This window comes from Chenopodium quinoa, unplaced genomic scaffold (genome assembly GCF_001683475.1).
Source record: "Chenopodium quinoa cultivar QQ74 unplaced genomic scaffold, ASM168347v1, whole genome shotgun sequence".
Classification (NCBI taxonomy): domain Eukaryota; kingdom Viridiplantae; phylum Streptophyta; class Magnoliopsida; order Caryophyllales; family Amaranthaceae; genus Chenopodium; species Chenopodium quinoa.
Window position 1 is genome coordinate 1,817,701 of NW_018742959.1, and position 21,919 is coordinate 1,839,619.

Genomic DNA, 21,919 nt, shown 5'->3' on the forward strand with positions numbered 1-21,919 from the left:
TTCTTGTGGAACTTGGACTAGCTTCTTATCATCAATAATTTTTTGAATTAAATTCTTAAATTTAAAACAATTATCAATAGTTGGACCCCCTGATTGATGATATTGACAATAAAATCTATATGTCCTTTTTAATGATTCAAATGGTCTCGGTTCGAGAGGTTTGATCTCGCCACTCTCGGAGAGCATTTTGAACATTTGTGCATATGGGATCCCAATTGGAGTGTAGAGTCTATTACTCTTCTTGTGTTTATCGATGACTTGTAAAGGAAAGTGTTTCGCGTCATAGGTCGTTCTCATGGGCGTGAACTCTTCCCTAGGTTTATTTTTCGAGGGTGGAACCTCGTTATACTTCTTCTGATGTTCTTTTACAACTTCGAGGGCTTCACTTAGCAAGTGTGATCTTTCCATCAAAGACACTGTAAGCAATTATATGTCCTCTTTACTTGCTAATTCTTGAAGGTTATCCATGGCGTCGAAAAAGATCTCCTCCTCTTCCTCGATATCATGGATTTCTTTGATATGTTTGATGAGAGATTAGGGATCAACCTTGTTTTCCTCATCAGAGATGGCCAAGGGTTGAGCGAGAGGCGCATTATCAATACTTAGCTTCTTACTGGCAGGGGGCAATGGTAGCTTTTTGTTGTCGATTAAGTCTTAGATAGTTTCTTTAAGCTTCCAACAGTTCTCAGTAAGATGGCCCCTACCTTGGTGATACTTGCAATGTGCATTGGGGTTCTTGTTAGCCGTCCTCTTCTAAACTTGTGGGTCCCGAAATGGTCTAATAGGAGTTATAAGACCTTTTGCATTTAATTGGTCAAATGTGGTGTCATAACTCATACCAATAGGAGTAAAGTTTCTCCTAAATGGTTTCTTTTGTCCTTGATTATTCATAGCACGGACTTCACTTAAGTTAAAGGTACCAACACTATTTGAGTGGGTGGTTTTGGAAGAAGATGGATTGTCGTTCTTCTTGCCTTTCTAACAACTGTTGGAATTATTGTTGGTAGCTTTCAACTTAGCCAGGTCGTCTTCAATATTAATTCCAATGTCGTAGACGACCTTGAAGGTATGGAGATTATTCTGATATTTGAGATGCTTGGAGTACTTTTCTTGAAGGTTTTTGATGAATAACCTTACAGACTCTTTTTCGCTGGGCACCTTAATCATCTTAGCAGAGGTTTCTCTCCATTTGTTAAAGAAAGAGGTGAAACCTTCATTCTCTTTCTGCTTGAGGATTTCAAGTTCCCTATAGTCGGTCTCAACTTGAATATTACATTTGTATCTATCGATGAAAGCATTTACTATGGACTCCCGGGTGGAGGTTTTTTCTTTCTCGAGAGAAAAGAACCATTGTTGGCAAACGGTTTCGAGAGATAGTGAGAACAGAGAGGGGAACACTACCTTGTCGATACCCTTAATATTCATTATTGTTTCGAAGGCTCTTAAATGAAAGTAAGGGTTATTAGTTGCTTTGAATTTCGGGATGTCATTGGCATTGAACTTCTGCGGAAGAATATCCTTGTCCACCGAGACCCCTTGTGAGCTAATCCCTTGAAACTTGTAGTTGCTAGATAACTTGCTCAGACTCTCTTACATGAGGTCCATCTAATGATGTTTCACAGGATCATCAATCTTGAGGATTTGAACCTTTAATGCCTTGGTCACGGTAACAAGTTGGTTCCTGAGCTCATTGACTTCTTCTTGAGTTGCCATTATTGTCCTAGCTTTCCTCTTACGAGCGATGGGTTTGTTGAAAAGTTGGACTTGTACAAAAAGATTGTCTTTTATTAAATGCCCTTCCTTTCTTGACCACGCGCTGTAAATTAAACCATTTTTGTGTTAATTATTTGACTTAAATTGACCTTGACTTTACGGTTTTAAAGAGGAAATGTAAAAAAAAAACAATAGGTGCATATTTTTTGCAAAAATAAGGTATATATTTTCGAGAATCAAGTATGGTATTTAATCAAGTGGTTTAAATTGGAGGATTAATATCCGACTTACCCCCCTAAAAAAATGACGGAAAAAACGCGTATACAAGTCTCTCTTAGACATGGTCAAAGTGTGCATTAGTGTGTGCTTTATATGGTGAAAGCAAGTGACATGCTTTGACTTTTGTGTAAGACCGTGGGACTTAATGCTCAGACTCGATTAATGACTTGACACAGTATTATTTACAGTAAAAATTAACTGAATTTATTAGTAAACTGTGTAATTGGACACAAAGTGATGACTCGAGCAATAAACCAAACTGTCGTCAAAACGACAAGACCGGCGCCTCTCTTTGCAGTTTTGCGCCAGACGACAGCATTGTCGCCAGGCGCTACACTCCACAGAGTGGCGTTATAGTTCAAATTTTGGCGCCATTGTTGGAGCGTCGATCTGAAACTATTTTCGGTATAATTACTCTACAAGGGTATACCTAAAGTCGTACTAAGTCAACTCTGATTAAATATTAAACTTTTATTTACTCTAATTAATTAATTAATTAGGCAAAGTTCTTTTAGTCATAAATTAATTTATTTAATCTTAGAACAAGTCAAATAAACGGTCAGGAAAAAAACACATAGAGTATGCACAACAAATAATGCACAATTAGTGAAGTAGGCACAATATGATGCAATGAGTTTGCAACCTAACCACGGCTCTAGTCCTCTAAAGTTCGGGATATGGGTTAGTCAATAGAGGGTCCATGGTTAATTGTCCGGATGCACCGCGCAGTAGCCTAACCGTTAAGGGTTGGCGCGAGTGGATGGGACACAGCGAGTTTAGAAAAACTCGCTTCCATGGTTTGGTGAATTCAACATTCTCGGATGTACCCTTTGTTGCTAAGAGCATTCAATTAGGTAGATGGAGCATGAATTCCCAGAGGGTTATGTCCATATGTAGAACACATATGGGTTTCAGAAAAGTGAGAAAAACTCAATCAGGAAGTAGGATCGAGCAAACAGTTCTAAAAACTTGTCAAAATTAGAACGCGTATTTATGGCTCGGTATTGGAAGAACTTGGCACCAGCAAACAGAGGCCATCACCACTTTTTTGCTTTAGCGCCTTGCGCTAAAGTCAAAACGTTGGCGCTAATCTTTGATTGCTGACGCTGGTTCCTACGTGCCTGAGCAGCTTTCTTTGCTCGATAAAATTTTCCAGTTTCGCGCAGCATTATTTCGATCCTAGTTGTGAAAGATATTTCTCAAATTTCCTACGTGTAAAATCCTATGTTTTAACTCAGTACGGATGGTCTTTCCAATGAGATCTTTATTATGCATATGACAATAATGTTAAACAAAATTACGCACATGAATCCACTCATTCTAAATCATTGCCGAAATAAATTTCAGGAATTAAAATAGAAATCCTCCCCAGTGGATTCGCCAAAAACTGTAGGGAATATTTCAAGAATTACCCCTAGCTTGAACAACACTGTGATCATACACTAAAGTATGGTGGCGTCCAAAGGGAAAGAAGATAGAGCAAAAGAGTCGCCAACAAGTTTTAGGAACTTGTAAACCGTTCACGAGGTGAAGGTTACACCCCTTAACGATCCAGGAGATCGTCAACTCCAATAGGTCTGGAACCATGACTGGTAGTTCGGGGATGAAGGTACAAATCCAACCTAAAAGAGATTGAACCTGCCCTAATAATAGGCCTCCACTTTATTCTAATCGTATTTATGTGGACTTTCTAACTAACATGCAATCATTAGGTTTAACCCTAAACCTGTTTATCTATGTTGGTTGGATTTAATGCACAAATAAATATATTATTGGCGATCACTTGAATTATAATCAAATTAACCCTAAACAAGATTATTAATTATATTATTAAGCGTGATTACAAGTACAAATTCCCTTTAAACATGCATAAAAGGTGTTATCAAGCAATAACAATAAATATAAAGTAACATAATAATCAAAATAATAATCATCATCATAATAATCATAATTAAAATAATCATAATAATTATTATAATAATAATCATAAATCATAACAATAATAACAATTATAATCATAAATCATGTTAAAGCATAATAATGGCAAGATCCTAGGCATGATACTAACAAGATTAATAACAAACCCTCGCATGTCACTAAACAATAAAAATCAAAGCTTTAACCCTGACATGATACTAACATGCTCTCAGGAAAGAAAATAGGAAGCATCATACTTTTAATCATACTTGATATTAAAGTTACCCAAGACATGATACTAGGAAGATCAAAACGCCCTAACATAACACTAGGAATCATAATAACAATCTAAGCATGATCATAATATCAATAAATCAATTAAAGCACTTACTTGGATGCCTCGTATCTCTTTCTAATAACAAAATACACACGTTAGTAACTTCAAGGAAAATAATAAAAAAATAATTAAATTAAATAATTCAATGAGAGATTTGGGACCAAACCTTCAGAAATTAAAACCTTTCACGTCTAGGGCGAAGGCAACTTCGAATAATGTTAGGTGTATCTAAGTCTTGTGAGTGCGGAATTTTGTAAAAAGGGGTTGGTTTAGAAAAAAGAGAAAGAAAAGCTTCTAGCTTTAAGAGAGAAAAGAATTTAGAAAACTAAGGAATTGGTGATTATAGATGAGAATTCGTGATTGTTAATGATTGAAAACGGAGTTTTTAGGAGGCTACTTATAGAGAAAATCAGCCAATAAGATAGAAAATCGAACCAGAGTTCTGACGTGAAAAAACGGAATTAGCGCGAAACGCTGACATTAGCGCTAGGCGCTAATCAAGTTTTTGACGCGTTTTCTAAAATCAGATAAAATTTAACCGTATAGGAGGATAAAATCGTATTTTCCTCAAAAACACTCTTTTATTCTGATTAAAACTCTAAAAAGTCAACTTATCAATGCTAATTGAATTAGGAATGAAAAGAACCTTCTAGAAGAATCTAGAAGACTAAAATCATTCCTAATTGCATTAGGAATGATAAATCCATACTAGGCCCTCATCTAGATCATTGGGCCGCATATAAGGTTCAAACCGGGCCTAGTTTAGTAATTTGGCCATAATTTCCTCAATATTCATCGGAATTGGGCTTATAATATATTGTTGGAAAGCTCTTTTCAATCCCTATCCAACTACACTACTATTTCACCCATATCATGGATCAACAAAATTGTATTAGCTGTTTTATAAAAATAGGTTTTTAAAAACAGAGAGAAAAGAAAAGAAATTAAAACTATCCGCAACACTAGACTTTCCACACTTTCACTTCATTCGATTATGATTCGACGTGAAAGGTACTCATCATCGAGTTTGGTTTTGGGGAGACACAAATGGGTGTCTACAGTATCACATATACCGAGCCCTTAATCACCGGTTCGATGGCTCTAACCGGCCCTGGGCAATAGAAAATGGTCGTGCTTCTCTAATGCTCGTAGTTGCTCCATAATATATCGGGAAAATGCTCCAAAAGTGCAAATCCCTACAAAAGTCAACTAAATCTATGTAAACACTAGATAACACCAATTAGTAATAAAAGTGGCTCTAAAGAGCCAAAAACACTACTAATTATGACCAAGGGACGAGGGTAAAACACTATATAAATCGGACATATCAAACTCCCCCAAGCCAAACCTTTGCTTGTCCCTAAACAAAGATCTCATCAATGAATAAATAAATATGCTTCACCCAAAAAGTAAAAATAAAACAATTCAAGGCAAATCCAATAAACATGCTTCAAAGTCAATCAATCAAATCCATCCAATTACCCTTACTCCCTAACAATTGTCAAATACAGCAAACCACAAGAGCATATAGAATTCAAGACTAGTGCTCACACACTCAACTCTCATTTATGTGGTGAGTAAAAGATGTACTCGATCGCTCTCCAACCAACCCCTTCAATGTGAACAATGCCCTCCCAACTCACACCCTCGTGTGTTTAAAGCAATGATCGCTCAACCTATTAGTCGACTCGAAATATGTCAAATGATAACTTGCATTGATAAACAACACTTTCACATTCAAACAACTCTATGCAAAAAGGTCGGAAGGTCTTTAAAGCTTGTAATGTAATGGTAGGGTAAAGGGTAGGAATCATTTGGGAACAAGTGAGAGAAAAGCTATGCTTAAGGGAGCAAATCCTAGTAAAACCCATGATCAAAATAAATGATGACTAACATCTCCAACATAACTCAACTCCAAAATAATCCACCAAATGCAACTCCAAACAATATAAACAATCCCAAATCTTATAAATTTCACTCATAAAAATATAATAATAAAGAAATGGAGTGAAAAAACAAACTTTATTTTCTAAACTTGAATTTTTCATTGAAGCTCAATTTTTTTCCTTTTGATCAACCTCCAACGTAGAACATTTGAACATTGAACACTTTTTTTTCTTTTTGCTTTTTTTCTATTGAATTTCACTTATTTTCTTTTCAAATTTTTTTGAACTTCTCCTTTTTTAATAACATCATACTTTATTTTTTCAAGAAGATATCACTTTCAAACTCATAAAAAATAAACATGATAAATAAAAAAAAACTTCTCAAAACCCATCCAAATTGTGCAAATAATAAGCACACTACAAACTCCCTCACCTCACTCACTATTAGCTCCCCCAAGCCAAGCTTGGGACTAGTAACCAATGGGGAAAAATAGGCTTGTAATGTGGCTAATAAACAACAAAAAGTCAAGGCAACAACATGGGTAGTAAGAAGGGAACAAATGTATCTACAATCATCTGAAGGCTACCTAAAAGAAGGAACGCCTTCGTCCTCCTCAATGTGCATAATAATGAGTCATACAAACACTACTTATAGTTGCAAATCAATTCTCAAATTCATTGACATACCAGGAACTAACACACATTCCTAACCAAATCAACTAGTCAAGCACTATATTCACAAGCAGTTGGGAAAATTGACTCATGTTAAGGCATCTAAGCAAACAAACTTCAAATCATGATCAACAAATCCACAATATTTATCATCAATAACCATGAATAAAAATAATTTTCTCAAGTATGGGGACAGGGGAGCATGATTTACAATTCATTGGAACATATTATTGAATTTTTTTTATTTTTGAATTTTTTTTTTGTATTTTTTTCACATATAAGAAAGCAATAAAACTAACCTAGAAAGTAATAAATCTAAACTAAGAAAACATGCCAAAAATAAAAGAAAAGAGAAAAACAAAGATACCAAATCCAAAATCTCCCCCAAGCCAGAATCAGACGATGTCCTCATTGGCTCGGGAACTAGCCCAACATAGCTAGTCCTGATCATCCTCATCCATGGAGTCGAACCCTCCACCTCCACTGCCACCCGCACCACCTGCACCAGAAGACCTACCACCAAAATAATCAGCATGAAAACTTCCCCCCGCTGGTCCCCCGAAAGGAATGTCCTTGGCGTACCCATGGAAGGCAGAATAGTCTGTATAAATGCCATGGGCAGTGGGATCTCTATTGTATCCCTGGGGTGGAGGCTGAAACCAGTCCTGGTAAATAGCATCGTCGGGAATGTTGCCCCGATGAGCATAATCATCGTACATAGGGTAGAAAGCTCTACCTTAGTTCCTCTCAAGGTACCCTAACCTATGGTCAATGGAGCCTACCATTCTCCTAAGGTAAGTGTGAGAATGCTCGATATGGCCTAAAGCCTGACCTATACTTTGAAGGTCCCAAACTGGGTCAGAGTCAACATGGGGGACAGAATGAGACATGCGAGGTGGAGAAAACGCTACCTCGGGCTCAGGCTGGGGTGGTGAAACTGGTGGTGGTACTGGTGGTGCTTGCCTCCTAACTTTAGCAACTAAAAGGTCGTATGTGTAGGACACTTGCCTGGGGGGAAAGGCGGTCAAGTCAGGACTAGGTTGGGAAAAGATGGGCAAAGGCTGCTCGGTCCTAGTCCTAATACACCAGTGGGGTGTCTACTCACTATCCAGTCGTACCCACCCCAACTCCTCAAAATACCTAGTAGTCATATAGGTATCCGGTCCACAGTTGGTTAGTTGGTGAGGTCCACTCTCAACAAAACCGACCTTTTTCACTGCTATCCTAGTGATAAGGCCTCCTAAACGAATGGGGGTGCGAGATTGGGTACTGGATTTGGCATGTCTGTTCAGATGGTGGATGATGTACCTACCCATGTTCAATTTCCCAAACCCATACACATAGTTTCCTATAACAACTAGTTCGTTGGTTTGGGCGTTATGGGGCTCGTTCCTACCCAAAAAAACACAATCCCGCAAATCTTTGCCAGATTTTTGGGATAGGGTGATGGATATGTTTTGTACTAGCACGTTGGGCGTTGGGGGTTGGCAAACCAGTCAGCATGATAAATATCACCCATTTTGTAATCAGTAAGCCATTCTAACATGTCAAGTGTCACCATAGTATGAACAAATAAAAACCCTCGGTCAAAAGTCTCTAGAGCTAGAGTTAGTATCATCTCCACCCTGCGAATATGGGAACGGTGAGCCAAAGAGTCCCTCCATCATCCGAATACGGGGAGTAGTGTCCCTACTAGTCCCTGTGACCCTAGCGGTAGTCAAACTCAAGGCAGGACCTGTCCAGCCGGAAAACGGTGTAGCCGGAATCGTCGGTGAAGGCATCGTCCAATACATCGGAACTGAGAACAAGCTCGACACCGGTGGAGGAATCCCGGACAATGGAGCTGAAATTGAACCAGGATCCAAGGGAGTCAAAACAGACCCAAGCTCAGGCTGTGGAGGCTGTGAAAACGACTGACGCTGCCCCTGACTCTGGCCCAGAAAGCGCTGGAAAGACTAAGGCTACTGCCACTGAGTCTCCTGAAACGGCTGAGTAGTCTGAGTCTCCCGCTGAGAATGAGAACGCCGGTGAATCTCAGGAGATCGTCTACCACGACCAAGCTCCTCCTCCTCTGAGCCTCTGTGCCTTGAGCGCGAGCGGGATCTCCGTTGCTCCTGAAAGATACAAAATCAAAAGGTGTCAACAGTGCAAAATAAAACAAATGGTAGAAGTAAAAAAAAAATGAATGATACCTCAAGAACGTCGCTAGAGCTCCGACAACTCGCACCACGCCGAAGCTTGATGATGCAATACTTCAGGGCGTCAACCAGCTTCATGAGTTCAATCATCTCCGGGCGGTTAGGCTGAAGATAAAACAAAGAAAAGTCAGTAACAAGCGGTGATAAAAGGATGAATAATGCATCAAAAACTTACCGGCTCAAAGACCTCGGGCAGAGACTCCTGCGCCTGTCTGTAACCCTCTGGCGCGTCAGCGATATGATCCTCAGTGATACCAATTGGCCCTGGATAACGGACAGACTGAGGAGGAATCTCGATCCTCCCCACAGGGAGAATAGTCGTCTGAAAATATGATCGAATAATCAAGTTATTCGACTATTTAAAGCGGAGACTAGTAACGAAGATCCTCAAAAGAAAGCATACCTCACGAAGACGGGGTGGAGGAGCCAAAGAGGGAAGCAAGTCCCGCGCATAGTCACTCTCCATGTGTACAAGCTCCTGCCATGGAAAAGTATAGCGCTCTCCCCTATTTATCAACTCTCCATGTGTACAAGACGCAAGGCCTTAGGTAAATCAGTCATCCCGACCCAAGGAAGATACTAGACATCAATGGCAACCTGAAAACCATAAAAAGTTGGCGTGAAACAACGGAAACAACGTCAGAAGGAAAATAACAGGCAACAAAACTAATCCTTACGCCAACAGTGGAGGTGCCTCGGTGTAGTAGCCCACGCAGTGTAGGGACAAACTCCACCCGCGACTCTCCTCGATCACACCAGCTGGCCCCGACAGGGAAATAATGGACCGCTCCACGACGCCGGCGAGGAGCCAAGCCTGGGAAGTACTCGTAGAACCATAGCTGCGATGAAAAGTAATCTTTAGCACATGAGTCGAACAAGTTAAAGTGAAAAAAAAGGGAAAAGATCATCACCTCTACGACTCTCCACAGACCATAGACGGTGATGGGAGACTCGTCATTCAGCTGCCGGCAGCCATGATGTAGCGATAAGAGAAGATCGGTGTATCTAAGGCTGGCCCAGCTATATGATCCTATCTCATGGATCCTGACCAAAGAGGGGAGGTAGCACAGGAGTACGCGTGAACTCCTATCAGGAAAAAGGGTCATGGAGACCAGAATCAGGATGAAGATCCGCACCCGCTGCTCAGCCGATGTATCCTCCATGTCGAAGCCACGAGCTAAAACTGAAGCCAGCTCCGATCGCCCGCTCCTAGGACCACCTCGAGACACAGGTCGGGTCCTGATATGCTGAACGATCGGACCTAACTAATCAGTTGCCTCAGCCGATCCCCAAGACATATCAGACATCTAAGCTACAGCCCGGTCGGTGAAGCGCAGCCCGCTAATCATACTGAAGTTTAGAGGGGTCAACGTCATCTCCCCCCAAGCAAAATGAAAAGTGTTGGTAGTATCCAAGAAATACTCCAACAATGCGCGAACGACCGTCGCACCGCAACCCGGGGGGCTGCGAAACCCTACAACCGCCGTATAGAAATCTACTAAACCAGCCGATTCCCATAGGGCGTTCTTAGCAGGATCCCTCGAAATGATCTGGTGAAGTCGAGGGATGAAATCGCCGGCTCTAGAACTGTGGTGGCGAAGCGTGCCATTGACTATGCCGGAGAGCGGGCGATGAGAAACATGGTTTTCACGGCAGAAAAACAAACTAGTCTGGAGTCCACGGAGGTGGAACCCACCTACCTTTACTCGTGGAAGCCCGAGGCTCAGACTCCAAGGCATCGTCGTCCATCCCCTCGGGAATAGTGGGAGTGTCCTCCCGAAAAGCCCGACGCCGGCCGTGGGTAGAAAGATCGCAATCCCGTTGTCTAGGCATGGTATTATAAAAATCTAAATGCTTAGCATCATTTCCTAAGACATTTAATTCATGTTGCATTTTTATAAAAATAAGGATCTAAATACTTAGCATCATTTCCTAAGTTATTTAGTTATTTATCAAATTATACGCTAATTTTTTACATCAAGGCTAAAATTGGCAAAATTATGGAAATATAGTATTTAGTTTCTCCATGACAAACTAATACTACAGTTCTCCTAGCCGCATGATACTATGTTCTCCATGACAATATAGTACATACGCAAAATATGTTTCGAAATCGCACAAAAAAAAATGAATCAACACATCATGAAATATTTCACAAGGTTTACCACCCTTTTTTCACCATTTCAAATGCAAAGAAGTAACATGAACATTATTTCACAAAGTAGTACCCAAAAATGGTGATTTACTCAATTCTCCACCAAATCATGCAATTTTTGTCTCAAATTTCTCACAAACACACATATAACACATATACAAGTAAAATCGTGGAAATAATTTCAACATAAAACCTCAAAATCAAAAATCCCCAAATTGATTTTTAAGGGTTTTTCATGAAATTACTTATTTGAAGCAAATTCGAGACAAAAATCAAAGGAAACTTACATGGATCCTTGTAGAGAGTCGAAAATGAGGAAAGCATCAAGAAATTAGAGCAATATTGGTGAAAATTTTATCTCCAATAGCTCGAAAAACCTCACAGCAGCCGCCGTGACACATTTGAGCTTGGTCGCAGCTCGGTGAAAGGATGACGTGTCACGGGGATCCGGTCCCGTGTCACGATGAGCTTGAGAGAAGACGGAGCTCCGGTGACTCCAACGACAGCTTCAGGCAGTAAACAGCAACAACAACAGCAGTAGGCAGCAGCAGCAAGTCGCAAAAATAATGAAAAAAAAGAGTGAAAGAAAAAAAAAAAGAACCGCCGTGACACGGTGGCTCAAGCCGCCTGACGGGAAGGAAAACCGTGCGCCGGTGTGCAGTCAACGAGACACGACAAACCGAGCAAATGTTTTGAGATTTTTGAGTGATAATCAGACGAGAAAGAAAATGGCCAAAATGAGAAAAATGTTGATATTTAAAATCAAAAAATCCCATGCAACGGACCCCGTTCCCACGTAATGGTAAGGTTTTTGTGTGGTGCACAACCTTTGACCGGTCAAAGATGCTTTTTGACCGTTTTTCAGCCACTCTATTCCCGCGCCACGGGATCCCCTTGCCGTGTCACGGGAAGCAGCTCCACGTGACGGGGATCTGTGCCGTGTCACAGGAATATTTTTTCGTGACACGGTGGCTTTGCACAATTATTTGCAAATATTCCTGACATTTTGACTAAGGTTGCACGATTTTTTGCATAAATTGGACAGTTATTTTTCGCTGGAATTACGCGGAAAATACTAACTGATACTTAAAGGGGACTAAAATTATCATTTTACTCCTAGCAAGAATCAAAGTCTATTTTTTGGCATTTTAAACACTCAATGTGGTCGGATAATCGACTTAAAGGTGAGAAGCAATAGTCGGCTTTCCTCAAGCATGGAAAGCGTTATCGGTGGATTTTTCTTCAAGCATAGAAAACCGCCAAGTCAACTTTCCTCAAACATGGAAAGCGTTATCGGTGGATTTTTCTTCAAGTGTAGAAAACCGCCAAATTCCTTTGTCGGCTTTCCTCAGGCATGGAAAGCGTTATCGGTGAATTTTTCTTTAAGCATAGAAAACCGACAAATTCCTTTGTCGGCTTTCCTCAAGCATGGTAGGCATTATCGGTGGAATTCTTCAAGCATAGAATGACACCAAATTCATACGTCGACTTTCCTCAAGCATGGAAAGTGTTATCCGGTAGGTTTCTTCAGGCTTAGAAAACTACCAAACTCTTCAGTCGACTTTCCTCAAGCATGGAAAGCATTTCAACAAATGTCATCCGGTGGATTCCTTCAAGCATAGGAAGCTGCCAAATTCATTTGTCACCGATACACTGGTGCCAGATATGTATTCTATCCTTTTATTTTTTTATCTATGGAATTAGCATTTTTCTGCAGGTATCGGCGTATACAAAGTGATTTAGGATCGCAGAACGTCTTAAATCATTCTCCGTCTCGATCGACTACTTTGACTATTGCTTTCGAAACTAACGTTTCTACAAAATCAGTCAAAGTGGGGGCTTCTGTAGACACCTAAAAATGTCTCCCCAAAACCAAACCCGATGCTGAACAACCTTTCACCGCCACTATTTGGTCGGGTTCAGTATTTAATCCCGAGAGTCCTTAAAAAATCGTATTTGATTAAATTCCTATTTTTGAACAGTCCATGGATTAGTCTTGATGTTTGGTAAAAGCATAGTTTTAATTTCAGCCCAAACTTATTTTTAGCCCAAACATTTTTTATTTTATTGTTTTATTATTTGTTTTTGGCCCAAACCTTTTATTTATTTTTATTTAATTATTTTCTTATTTTAGCCCAAATAATAATAAGTCAGAAAAGGCACGGAATTATCAATCGGCACTTAAAATGCCGAATGAAATTAGGGTTAAAAATGTATTTAGACGGAAAATGGACTGGAAATTCCCGCGCCATGGCAGACTGCCACCATGTCACGGGAGTCCTTCCCGTCTGACGGTGGGATTTCCCGTGACACGGGAGGTCTGTTGTGACACGGGACATTCCGTGTCTTTTCCGCGTAAACCCTTAACGCGTTTTCTTTCCCGTTTTCTGAAAATTTCCCGCGTCACACCAAAAGTGTACCGTGTCATGGGAAAGTGCGTCGTCTGACAGTGGGACTTCCCGTGTCACGGTACAGTTTGTCGTGTCACGGGATACGTTTTTAGGGTTTTTATCATTTTAGGGTTTCGTGTCCTCCCTCAGCACATTTTCCCTATAAATATCCCCTCATTTCTGATGTACGGGGCACCGAGTAATTTTTTAATTTATTTTTCTCTCTTCTATGCTTTAGCCTAAACACAAGCCTACCCTTTTCTACTTCAAAATTCCTTATTCAAGTACTCAAAGGAGTCTATACTTTACTCATGGTTCTATCCTTAAGCCAAGGCGTGAAAGGTAGAATTGTTTGAGGGTTTTGCCCCAAATCACTCTACTTTATTTAATTTAATTTAATTATTGTTTTATTATTTCCTTGAAGTTACTAACTTGTTTATTATTTTGTAGTTGCAAACAAACAGAATCAAATTAAGGATCATGCTCCTTTTATTTCTATTATTTTTCTAACGATTTTATGTTGCTGGAATTGTGATTAAATTGTTTCCAATATTAATGCTTATTTATTATGATCACCATATTTCATGTTAAAGGGATATATGTAATTGAAAATCACGCCTAATAAGATAATTTGGACAACCGGTTTAGGATCCCTTTTAATCTTATTATTAATTGAAGTGATCACCAAAATTTTAGAATTATGTGTGCATTAATATTAAACCAATTTAGTTAAATAATAGATTGGAGCGAATTGAATATTTTGTTTGTATGCCTTTGAGATCACAGGAATTCTTTTCAATATAAGAATCGAGTAGAGGCCAATTCGGGCGAATGTGACTCCATGACTCACTTCGTACCATCATCCCCGATCCTCCTTTCGTGGTTCCGAACCATATGGAGTTAGTAATCTCATGGATTATGAATGGGGTGTAACCTTCACGGGTCAATCGTTGTTGCCTATCATTGTCCCTTATTCGTGGTTGCCTTTTATGATCCGTGAACGGTTTACAAGTTCCTTAAAAACTTGTTGGTGGCTCCCTACTTTGCTTTGTCCCTAATCGTAATGTCAATTCCCACTTCCTATGATTGCCAAGCATATTCACCACATGCTTTTACGTAGGCGCACTTCGAGCGACGCCTACAATTTGGCGACTCCACTGGGGAGGATTCTTAATTATTTATCGATTTGAGTGATCGTTATTTAATTAAGATGAGTAGATGAGACTTGAAAGATTCTTGAAAAAATATTCCTGTGATTAATTTGGTATTTTTGCATCTGCATAGACGTTTTAACGTCGCATTCAGGTCTGTCCCGTAGGAAAAATTGGATAACTTGGTTGCGCACGAAGGAAAACAGGGCACCAGTCTGACGGTGCACAGTACCGTGACGCGGGAATTTTTGCCGTGCCACGGCAATCCTAAAATCAGTCCGGTGGCTTATTTTCTTTCCTCACAGTCGACTTCCTTCGATTTTTCTGAAAAAAAACGTATGTGTTCTACATGCATCTTAGCCCCGGGGAATTTAAGCTCTATCGACCCAAAAATGCTCATGGAAATAAGGGTTCATCTGAGTTATTAAATCCACCCAAACCATGAAGTCGAGTTTGATTTCATCACGAACTCGCGGAGCCGCCCGTTGGCATACACCCTCAAGGGAGGCTGCCTTGCTAACGCGTCCAAACTCTTAACCATGGTACCCTTTTGACACCCAAAGCTTGACCAATAGTTGAACGTAGATCTTGACTCTAGGTTGCGAACTTTTTTTACATCATCGTGCCTAAATGTTATGTGGTTGTTTGGTGCTAACCTTCATGTGTTTGCTCTTTTGTTTAACCCATGACCGAGAGTTTTTATTCTCACATAGTAATTAGTATGGACCTAAAATCGGTTAAAATCTGGAAAAATCACAAAAGTGACCTAGAACTGCGCACCGTGTCACGGCATGTTCTGCCGCGCCACGGTGAACAGTGCCGTGACACGGAGCTGTCTACCATCTGACGGTAGACTGCACCGTGTCACGACAGTCTGCACCGTGACACGGTGCCCAGGAAAGTGTCCTGTCAGTCTTTTTTCGATTTTTTTGCGAATGCTGTGTCCAGTTTGGTGTCATGTCTAGCTATACGGTCAAAACACGCGTCTATAACCTCACTTAATCACTCACATATCGTGTTCACACACTCTTTTCTTTAAGTCATGCACCACTTTTTGACAGTAATTTAGGGAAGTCTTGTTTTTGTGTCGTTTTTTTTTTTTTCGGAGTAAGTCGGATGGTATCCTCCCATATATATTTTTTTTTAAAAAAAATAAATAAACAAGTCGAGTTTAAAAATTATAGATTTTTTTTTTAAAAAAAAAAAATAAATTCTTTTTTCCTTTTTTCTTTTTAATCCGGATGGGTTAAGGTTAAGTTTGGTCATTAAAGGTGTGTTTGTTTTGGTGTCACATCACCTGGTCAAGAAGCAGGGGTAGATTGTTACGGTTCGAGTCCATACCTCAACAACCTCTTATACCAAAGAGGCGTACAAGGAAACCACCTAAATCATCTCAACAAGATCCATCTCCAGTCTACTTTCAACCAATGGCCACTAAGGAAGACATCGAGAACCTCAACAGGACAATTGAAAGAGTGTCTGACATGATGCAGACACTCACCACTAGAGTCAGCACTATAGAATAAGACAATCAAAACAATGTCACTACTGCTGCAATGGACAAGATTAACGAACAGATGAGCAAGATTTCTGAAGAATTCACTTATGTGGAACAGCCTGTCACCTCTTCGTCAATAAGAGACAAGCTTCCTGAGAAGTTTTGCACTGCTGACATCCCCAAATTCAAGCCTACTGATAATCCGCTTTTCCATTTGAAGGCTTTTTCTGCAACTATGGCTCTTAAGGGAATAGATGTGACACTCTTCCCTACAGTGTTCCCTTAGAGCATGCCTGTCAACAGTGGTTCTATTCTTTGGAATCCAAACATGTCGCGACCTGGGAGGATGTTGCTGAAAGCTTTATGAATTGTTACAAGTGTTACATCCAAGACAAGACTTCTGAACGTGAACTCTCCATTCTCAAACAGAAAGAGAATGAAGGCTTCACCACTTACTTAAGCAGGTGGAGGGAAACAGCTGCGCTCCTGGTGGATCCCCCCAAGGAGAAAGAAATGGTTCGCTTGTTCATTGCCAATCTGACTGATAAGTACAAGCAACACTTGAAGTTTCTGCCTCTGAGTACCTTTGAAGCTGTATACAATATTGGAATCAATATCGAGGATGAACTAATGAAGTCTGTTGGTAGCAACAATAACAACAGCACTTGGAAAAACAAGAAGAACGACACTCCGTCTTCTTTGTCTTCTAAGCCCAATAATGCCACCAACAATATCAATATCAATGATGTGCTGGCCCTTAATGCTCCTTCTCAAAGATTCCAAAGGCAAAGGAGGGTTTACACGCCTTTGGGAATGGCTTATGATGCTGCTTATGATCGTTTGCATGGTCAGGGACTGATTATGCCAATCGGACCATTTCCAGAACCTCAACCTGAGAATAGGACCGCTAGCTATGACCCCAATGCTTATTGCAAGTTTCATCAAGGCAAGGGTCATAACACTGAGAAGTGTTGGAGGCTGGAGGATGCAATCTGATGAGTGACATTTATGTTACCCTTAGGGGTAGTGTATTGGTCTCTTTTCTCCTGTTTTTCTTAGGTTTTTCTACCTCTTTTCTCCTCTTATGGCTTCCTTTTTTTTATGGATGAAAAGTATGCTTATTTGCGCTTGTTTTGATAATATTTATGTATAATTTTATCATCCCCATGCTCTCGTGATCTTTGCTATCTTTTGCAGGTTCCATGGCGGTCCTAAGCACGGTAGGAGGCCCCTTGGCCAAGTATGGAGGCATGGACAAAGACAAGAGGAGCAAAAGGGAAGGAGAGGAAGCAAGAAGAGGAAGTTCAAGAGCAGGTGTGGCCGAACCTCTAAGAGGCTCGGTCGAACCAAGGTGTGGTCAAACTTTTGAAAAGTTCGACCGAACCTCCAAGGCAGTTTCAACCAAGTTTTCAGCATGTTTAAAGGAGGGGCCGAACCAGGAAAGTTCGACCAAACAAGGATCAGGGAGGTTCGACCGAACCTACCCTGAGTTCGGCCGAACCTACCCTGAGTCCGACCGAACCTACCTTGAGTCCGACCGAACCTACCTAGAGTTCGGTCGGACCTTTTCCAGTTTTAGCTGACTTTTTGCGGAGCTTCCTAAGCAATTTTGTAAGGGGTATAAATAGATTTTTTTTTGCTTATTAAAGAAAAAGATTTTTTCAGTTTAGAATAGATTTTAGGTTAGTTTTAGGTTTTAGAGAGAGAAACTCTCAAAATTTTAGAGAGAGAAAGTGAGGAGCACAATGGTTTTCATGGATTTTGGATAATCAAATGAGGAATTTGAAGATCTCCATCTTATATCATTGAGCATTTCTTACTTTCTCTTCTCTTATTGCTTTATTTAGTTGCTTTCATTATGCTTGAGTAGTTTCCCTTCTACTAGGTGTTGAGTGAGGCTTTGTAATGATTATTTGAGTGATTTAAGATAAATTTGATGATAATTGTGTGATTAAATTGATTGAATTGATGTTGGCATGTTGTTTGTTTTAGATTGGATTGATCTCCCATGATAGCACACTTAATTGCATAATGGTTTTAGTTTGACAAGGGATTGTGAATTAGAATTGATATAGTTGATTGCATTTTGGGTAATTTTCTTCTATGCACCTAGTCAATGAGGGATCTAGGCTAGGAATTTGAGAGATTACTTTTGAGTGTAGTTAATTCTCATTATAATTCTTTCTTTGCATGATTGATTATCAAATGGATTCTCATTAGCTTATTAATTGTTCTAAGTGGATCTTTTCCCCTAGTAGACTTTATCATACCTTGTTCTTTATATGTGTTTTAGTGTAGTTTTAGTGTCCTTTTTCCGTAAATCGACTTCGGCATAGCTTAGGCATTAGATTAAGAACAATCTAGCATTACCGTTCCTTGTGGTTCGACTCCGAACTTACCACTAGACTTGTTTAGGGGTTAGTTTTAGGATTTATAAATTTATTTGATTGAGTGTGGAATGTGCGACTGTTCTAACGCCCATCAAAATGGCGCCGTTGCCGGGGAACGATGTCAATACTTGATTGTTTTTGATTGCTCGAGTCTAGGTCTTTGTGTATACTTTTTTTTATTTGTTTATTTATTTTTTGTTTGTTTGATTGTTTTTGTTAAAAAAATTAAAAAATGGCATGTCTCTCATTTCCTCAATATGATAATGAGCCTTTTTGTGATTATTTCAATAGACTTGAGGGACTTGTAGATCGTAATTGTTATAGTCTTTGGGAGGCTTCTGAGATTTGTTATTTTGGTTTGAATAAGCAAACTAGGGATATTGTTGAAAGCATGTATAATGGTGAATTTAAAGCATTATCAACTGATGATGCTTGGGATTTTTATGTATGGTTTGCTAGGGATGTTTACAATAAGGGTAATCATGTTTCTAATATTGATGTGCAATGTGTCGATTCTTCTAATGTTAGCATGCATTCCCATGATTTGTCACATGATCTCATTAGTGAACCTAGAACAAATGATTTCAACTCTATTTCCCCTATTGTTCATGATGATGAGGTGCATTCCAATGTTTATGAGCATGGTGTGTTTCATTATTCTTCATTATTTAGCATGCCTTCTTGTGATGTACCTTTTTCTCCCAATAATGAATCTTATATGCTTGATTGTGCCCCCTCTCCCCGTGATGATGATTATACTCATCCTTCTAAAGTTGATTCTTACAATCTTGGTTGTGATCCTTCTCCCCTTGTTAACCCTCAATTTTCTTCATCCTGTGTGTGTCCGATTGATTATTTAGAATCCCTTATTATGTGTGTTGAGCTTGATTCTACTTTTGGGCCAAGTAAGGAGTTGTTTTTAAATTCTATGTGAATTCAATTGGAGATGATGAATAGGAGTGAAGAGCGTATTGAGGAGGTAATAAGGAGAAAGGAAGAGCTAGAAAGCCAATTGTCATCTTTGTTGCATGATCTTGAATCTTTCAAATCCCATGTGTGTATTGAAGATGATGATGATGATGTTTTTGTGCAATCAAAAGATTGTGAGGAAGACAACAATGAGCTTTTGAGTGAAGGAAAGAGAGTTGAGAGTGAATTAAATGATGATTTTATGAATCAAAACCTTCTTTCTTATTTTGACCAAGTGTTGTTTGTGATTCCTCTATTCATGAGTATTTGGACTCATTTGAGATTATGTCCCATTTATTTTGTGAGGTTCAAATGAAAAATAATGACATTTTGAGTGAGTTCATTAAGAATGATTCATGGGAAAGAGATGAATTTGAGATGAATTTGCATCCATTCATGCATGGTTTTGAGATCTTAGGCTTTCAGATTTCTAAGGGAAATGTTGTTTATCGTCGTGATAGGGAATTGGAAGATGAGGTTGTTTCTCTTGGAGATTGGTTGTTAGAGGGAGATGTAGATCACGAGTGTTCTTCTTTTGAGAATTCAATGATTAATTTTCATTCCCTTATTAGTGATGAGAGGCAAGGTGGTGAAAATGAGATCATTTGTGAGACCATTTCTCCTATCCCCCACGTCATCGTATTCCATTTTCAAGAAAATTTGATCATGTTCCCTCCTATCCCATGTCACTCCCTTCTTTTCTCAAAGAGCCTATTGGGGACCCTTTTTCTATTTGTGATCTTCAAGCTCCCCACTCATCGATTATTGAGGAAAAGGGTGATTTTGCCACCAAAAAACATTTTAAGGAGAGTTTGCCTTCCTTTTCTTTTTCTTCTTCTTCTTCTTCTTTTGTTGAATTTTCTTTTGATTCTTCTTCTTCTTTTTCTTGGCATCTCTCTCCTCATTTGCGTGCACTATCCTTGTTGCACGTTATCTTCCCGTCATTTTCCTACCTTCTTTCTTATGAAATGTGTAGTAGTGCATTTGATAAGCTCTTACGATCCTTGCAATATTATTTACTAGAGCGGTCAAGCTTGGACCTTAAGCAAGCCTTTCTCGGGAAGTAACCCGTGTTTATTGCTTTCATTTTTTTTTTTTTTTAGAATAGTTTTTGGCCTCATGGAAATGTTTGTGTGCTTGGTGCTAGGTACATAACTTAATATACTCTTATGCATTGGTTTGGATCAAGAATCAAGGAAGTTTGACTCCACTTTTGCTAGCACATGGAAAATAAGATTCAATTTTAGAGGTAGTCGGCTTCAAGAAGGTTTAATTGGGTCATTTGCGGGTACTATACCCACCTAATATCCGGTAATATCCTTCCTTGCTCTTCCTCTAATGATTTGTGACTTGTTGGACATATGTTGGTTGGTTGGATGACTTTCTTTCTTTTCTCCTCCCATGGATTCTTTGGTTTAAAGTTTGAGCATGTTGCCTCATTCAAGCTTGGGGGAGGGTATTCTATCATGTTTGGTGGAATTTTGATTCATATATGCCATGCACATTTGTATATGCATTTCCATTTTCTTTATTTTGAAAATTCCAAAAAGATTTTGTTTCTATCAAGGCAAATTTGCAATGTGTTTTGTTTTGTTCTTACTTTTGACATAATACGCTTGGACTTGTATTCTTGAATGTCTTTATTCCTAAATTATAAAGGTATGCACGGTTTGAGAATGTATTAGGTTGACTCTAGGATATGATATGCTAAGGTAGTTGTTAAGAACTTTGAGACCATGAAGCCCTAGTTCACTTGCTTGTGGTAAGATGGAGTTGCTCTCTATGGTGGATATGAAATCAAGAGTTAGTTATTTCTATCCCTAGTGAGGTAAATTGTTCAAGCCTTCATCATACTTTGTTGAACGGCATATTTGGATCCTTGACTATTGCATTCTCGTATCTAGAACTTGACTTTTAGCTCCCAAGATCGCGACCGTGCCACTTTAGGGGATGACAAAGGAATTTCTCTTTTTATAGGATAGATTTTCTATTTTTGAGTTTAGTTTATATTTGCCCCTCTTGCTAGCCCTTTTGAGCCATATACCATCTTTTCTCTAGCCACAATACAAGCCTTGAAGCCTTGGTTTCACTTTCTACCTTTAGTTTTGTGAAGCAATTTAGTTTCCGAGCTTGTTTTATTGTTTATGGTGCAAGTTTAGAATTATGAGTTTATTTGCAAAGCAAGTATGTGTTGTATAGAAGTTTGTGCATAAAAGCAAATGCATTTTGAGAAAAAGTCGTCCAAAGTTAAAGAGGCAAGGACTTTTAAATGGAAAAAAAATTGTCGAAAAATAAAGGTAAAAGAAGAATGAAAAGCACAAAATGATTTTGTTATAGTTGTTTTTTTTTTCCCTATTTTTGTTA